This window comes from Xenopus tropicalis, chromosome 7, assembly GCF_000004195.4.
Source record: "Xenopus tropicalis strain Nigerian chromosome 7, UCB_Xtro_10.0, whole genome shotgun sequence".
Classification (NCBI taxonomy): Eukaryota; Metazoa; Chordata; class Amphibia; order Anura; family Pipidae; genus Xenopus; species Xenopus tropicalis.
Window position 1 is genome coordinate 6091122 of NC_030683.2, and position 6000 is coordinate 6097121.

Genomic DNA, 6000 nt, shown 5'->3' on the forward strand with positions numbered 1-6000 from the left:
TGTGTGTGTCTGTGTGTGTGTCTGTGTAGTGTTTGTTATGTCTATGTGTGTATCTATGTAGTGTGTGTTATGTCTGTGTGTGTGTCTATGTAGTGTGTGTTATGTCTGTGTAGTGTGCGTCTTTGTGTGTTTATGTCTGTGTATATGTCTATGTGTGTATCTATGTAGTGTGTATGTGTGTATCTATGTAGTGTGTATGTGTGTATCTATGTAGTGTGTGTATGTGTGTATCTATGTAGTGTGTTTATGTGTGTATCTATGTAGTGTGTGTTATGTCTTTGTTTATGTGTGTGTGTCTATGTAGTGTTTGTTATGTCTATGTGTGTATCTATGTAGTGTGTTTATGTGTGTATCTATGTAGTGTGTGTACGTGTGTATCTATGTAGTGTGTTTATGTGTGTATCTATGTAGTGTGTGTTATGTCTGTGTGTGTCTATGTAGTGTGTGTTATGTCTGTGTAGTGTGTGTCTTTGTGTGTGTATGTCTGTGTATATGTCTATGTGTGTATCTATGTAGTGTGTGTTATGTCTTTGTGTATGTGTGTGTGTGTCTGTGTAGTGTTTGTTATGTCTATGTGTTATCTATGTAGTGTGTTTATGTGTGTATCTATGTAGTGTGTGTACGTGTGTATCTATGTAGTGTGTTTATGTGTGTATCTATGTAGTGTGTGTTATGTCTGTGTGTGTGTCTATGTAGTGTGTGTTATGTCTGTGTAGTGTGTGTATGTCTGTGTATATGTCTATGTGTGTATCTATGTAGTGTGTGTTATGTCTGTGTAGTGTGTGTATGTCTGTGTATATGTCTATGTGTGTATCTATGTAGTGTGTTTATGTGTGTATCTATGTAGTGTGTGTTATGTCGTTGTGTGTGTGTGTGTGTGTCTATGTATGTATCTGTGTATATGTCTATGTGTTTGTGTCTATGTGTGAATCTGTGTTTGTCTCCGTCTGTATGTCTATGTGTGTGTGTGTTTCTGTGTGTGTGTGGCTATGTGGATGACAATTTTCAAGGAACAGTAACACCAAACAATGCACAGGTTACATAGCAGATAACGGATAAGCTCTGTAGAATATAATGTTATCTGTTACCTGCTATGTAACCTGTGCCTTTTCCCCTTTAAATGGCTGCCCCCGGGCTACACAGCAGCTTATTTATATAGTAACCTTCCTGACACAAACACACAACTTTTACCAGCGCAGGTTAATAGTACATTATATTTTAACTACTTACAAACATTTACATTTATTTGGAGTTACTGTTTCTTTAAGGCAACAATCCCGCTGAGAACAGAATCCTCTCTGTGGCGACTAATCTCCTTCAGTGCTTTAATACCGGTGAGAAATTAAATTGCTGGTAGAAAGTGACCCTGTGGGGCAACTTTGGGCGACTTTAGCCGAATCAGCACAAATGGTTTCCTGCTGGCCGTTTACATTGAGATAAGTTGCCACTGCTAGAGATGTTACCGTGTTGAGTAAATACGCAGGTGAACACTAGAGGGCAGTAGAGCCTGTGCTGGATACCCTATTGGCCTGACTACACCCCCTGTCATTCCTGTTCCTTAGGGTGAAGACACACAGGGCTACTAGTAGCAGCTTCATGTCACGGCTACTAAAACAGACAATGCTGATCATTTACTGATAATTGTCTCTGTGTGTGTTTAGTAGAGGCAATTCTCAGTATTGTCTATGGCAGGGGGTTTTCTGGAGTTCAGAAGCCGTGACAAGTAGCTGCTACTAGTAGCTCAGTGTGTCTTCACGCTTCAGGCCAAGAGCAATGATAAGGATCTCTTTATATGGACACTCTGATGTTCATTACGCATGTACAAAACCTAATGTGTCTGTTCCCGGGATGGGAAATAAATAGCTTTAATTTGCCTTTTGGATACGGTGTTCCTCATTACTGGGGCATTAAATGAATTATGTCATTAAAAAACAATCAATGTGGGATAATATATCCTCTGCTGTAAATTAGCAGTCACTGAGGGGTTCTGTGCCCCCCATATAAAGGCACAAGGCTGCAGGCTGAGTTATACAGGGAACTCTGAGTATCACTCATGTATTATAAGGGATACTGTACCCCCTACTGTAAATGATAAGGATATTAGCAGTCACTGAGGGGTTCTGTGCCCATATAAAGGCACAAGGCTGCAGGCTGAGTTATACAGGGAACTCTGAGTATCACTCATGTATTATAAGGGATAATGTACCCCCTACTGTAAATGATAAGGATATTAGCAGTCACTGAGGGGTTCTGTGCCCATATAAAGGCACAAGGCTGCAGGCTGAGTTATACAGGGAACTCTGAGTATCACTCATGTATTATAAGAGGTAATGTACCCCCCCTACTGTAAATGATAAGGATATCAGAAGTATATTAAAACGTATTAGAAAATGTACCTGCTCAGAGTTGTACGGAGTCAGAGGGCAGTTCCCATGGGCACATATGAGTGTTTTTCTCCAAACAACATTACAGATCCCGAGGCCAATACAGCTGTTTATACATTATATAGAGACGTATGTGCCCTTCACATCAGTTTCTCTGGTTACCAGGCGATTCTCAAGGATGATGTTAATAGAGAGAAAGCCTGTTACTCTGACCTTGGCTACTTTATCCTCCCTTACTCCAGATAAGTTTCATACAAAGCCAATGCCTCTGCATTGCATGGTCTCCTTCAGAGCAATAAAGGTTAAAGGGGAACTTCACCCACACACAACTTTTGCTTTTTGAAAAGTAAACATAATTTCAAGAAACTTTTCAATATACACCAGTTTAAACAATATGCAGGCTTTTCATGATATTTAATGTAATAAATAATAATGTTACTAATATAATAATATGGTTGGAGTGATATCCCCCCCCCCCTCACCCCCAGCAGCCGATCAGCAGAACAATGGGAAGGGAGCAAGATAGCAGCTCCCAGTAGGTATCAGAATAGCACTCAATAGTAAGAAATCCAAGTCCGGCTTGGGACTCCTCCAGTTACATGGGAGTAGGAGAAACAATAGGTTAGCTGAAAGCAGTTCTAATGTGTAGCGCTGGCTGAAAGCTCAGACTCAGGCACACTTTACTGCTGCGCTGCAAGTTGGAGTGATATCCCCCCCCTCACCCCCAGCAGCCGATCAGCAGAACAATGGGAAGGGAGCAAGATAGCAGCTCCCAGTAGGTATCAGAATAGCACTCAATACAGGGTCGGACTGGGGGGTGCAATGCATTGTGGGTTATGTAGTTCCTGCATGCTGTCTGTAAGCTGTGGTGAAGTTGTTATATTTTGTAACATCAATATTTTAGTCCCTCCTCCCCTGCCAGGATTTCAAATGATGCAGAAGGAGAAGAACTATTTTGCAGCTGGATTTCAGCCTATGAAAATGGAATTTATTCCGACTGTTTGAAGGAACAGATTACAGCGACAGGTGTTGTGTTTGGTACATATTAACAATGGCATTTTTCAGCCGTCAGAGAAGCAATCAACCCTGCTAATTCCCAGCCAGATGTGGGAGCTCCTCCGTTTGGCATTTAACTGCTCTACGGTTGCTATGGTTTGGCATTTAACTGCTCTACGGTTGCTATGGTTTGGCATTTAACTGCTCTACGGTTGCTATGGTGTGGCATTTAGCTGCTCTACGGTTGCTATGGTTTGGCATTTAACTGCTCTACGGTTGCTATGGTTTGGCATTTAGCTGCTCTACAGTTGCTATGGTTGCTACCCTTTGTTCAGAAGCCAGTCAGCTGTATCAGTTATTGGTTGTTTTTATAGGTAAATCTGTATGCTCAGTGTATACACCTATTTGTTGTACAGCGCAGTGAAATATGTTGGCTAATAATAATAATAATAACAATAATAATAATAAAAAGTGGGGTTTCTCTGGGTTCAGCCTTCCTGTTCCTAAATGTAATGGAAATTCCAAGAAAGATAATAGATATTTTCCTTTCAGCATCTCCCGGCCCAGCGATGCTCTCGCACACGTCAATGGCTCATTCATTTGCCGTTGTGGTAATTTAGAAACTCACGTCTCCCCTTTGCTGCGGAATGTGTGTCATTCCCGGGGAGCCATTTTTAGGGCTGAAGGGCCCTTGTGGGATGAGCAGCCGGGGCAAACATTGCGGAGAGACAGAACAATTAAGCAGGCAGCTTGATTAGATGGCCCTTGAAGTCTGCTTGTGGCGGAAATAAGAGCAATCAGGGATCATGAAAGGGGTAAATCCACCGCGGAGAGGCCATAATTGAACTAGTAAGGGAAAGCTAATGGGAATAATGCTGGGGGGGGTCTGTGGAAACATTGGAAAAACACTGGCAGAAATATATTTAGAATTTTCAGTAGGTTCTGGTGAATATATATATATATAGGGTGCAGACTCACGGAGCTCCCTTCTCCCACCCTTAGATTGTAAGCTCTGTGGGGCAGGGCCTTTCTGTCTGTGTTGGTCTGCTGTAGTGCAGTGTATACACATAGTGCAATAGAAATACAAATCTACAGAGACACATAACCTTCTGTGGCATTATCCACTTCTTTGTGGTAAGGGAGGCTCAGCAGGGGTCCCTGCGGGGGTTAGTGGGTGTGGGGGATGCGGCTGGGTGGGGGCCCCTGTGGGGTGGGGATAGCATCTAATCTTTCCTTACTCCTTACACACAGCAGCAATGGCAGCACAGTAGGCACTTATCTATAGCTCAGCTAAATAAAGATTCCTCACTATAGAACATCAATATTATCCCTTCATAGCCAACACACCCATTACATGAACAGATGGAGAGTAACACCCATTTAATTGCCCCGGGTATCAGTACATCCCGCCCCCTGAGATATGTATCGCTCTGCGGACACGGCGCTATGTATAAATCTGACTGATTATATGTAATGGAACATAAACATTGTATGGATCAAACAGGAAGGTTACGGGATCAATACACTTGGGCACATCCAGGGGCTAAAAATACATCTCAAGTACACTGACCAATCAGCACACAGCTACGCAATTTAGTTACGTAAAAACTTACGTAACTTGCGTATGAAGTAAAAGCCAATGCAGAGAAGCTTTGCACATGAACTTTCCAGCAGGGGAATGACTGGTTATTATAGAGTCACATCAGCTGTTTGTATTGGGATCTATTTACTGAATGATATGAGCGGCTCCTACATGAACTTTCCAGCAGGGGAATGACTGGTTATTATAGAGTCACATCAGCTGTTTGTATTGGGATCTATTTACTGAATGATATGAGCGGCTCCTACATGAACTTTCCAGCAGGGGAATGACTGGTTATTATAGAGTCACATCGGCTGTTTGTATTGGGATCTATTTACTGAATGATATGAGCGGCTCCTACATGAACTTTCCAGCAGGGGAATGACTGGTTATTATAGAGTCACATCAGCTGTTTGTATCGGGATCTATTTACTGAATGATATGAGCGGCTCCTACATGAACTTTCCAGCAGGGGAATGACTGGTTATTATAGAGTCACATCAGCTGTTTGTATCGGGATCTATTTACTGAATGACATGAGCGGCTCCTACATGAACTTTCCAGCAGGGGAATGACTGGTTATTATAGAGTCACATCGGCTGTTTGTATTGGGATCTATTTACTGAATGATATGAGCGGCTCCTACATGAACTTTCCAGCAGGGGAATGACTGGTTATTATAGAGTCACATCAGCTGTTTGTATTGGGATCTATTTACTGACTGATATGAGCGACTCCTACATGAACTTTCCAGCAGGGGAATGACTGGTTATTATAGAGTCACATCGGCTGTTTGTATTGGGATCTATTTACTGAATGATATGAGCGGCTCCTACATGAACTTTCCAGCAGGGGAATGACTGGTTATTATAGAGTCACATCGGCTGTTTGTATTGGGATCTATTTACTGAATGATATGAGCGACTCCTACATGAACTTTCCAGCAGGGGAATGACTGGTTATTATAGAGTCACATCAGCTGTTTGTATTGGGATCTATTTACTGAATGATATGAGCGGCTCCTACATGAACTTTCCA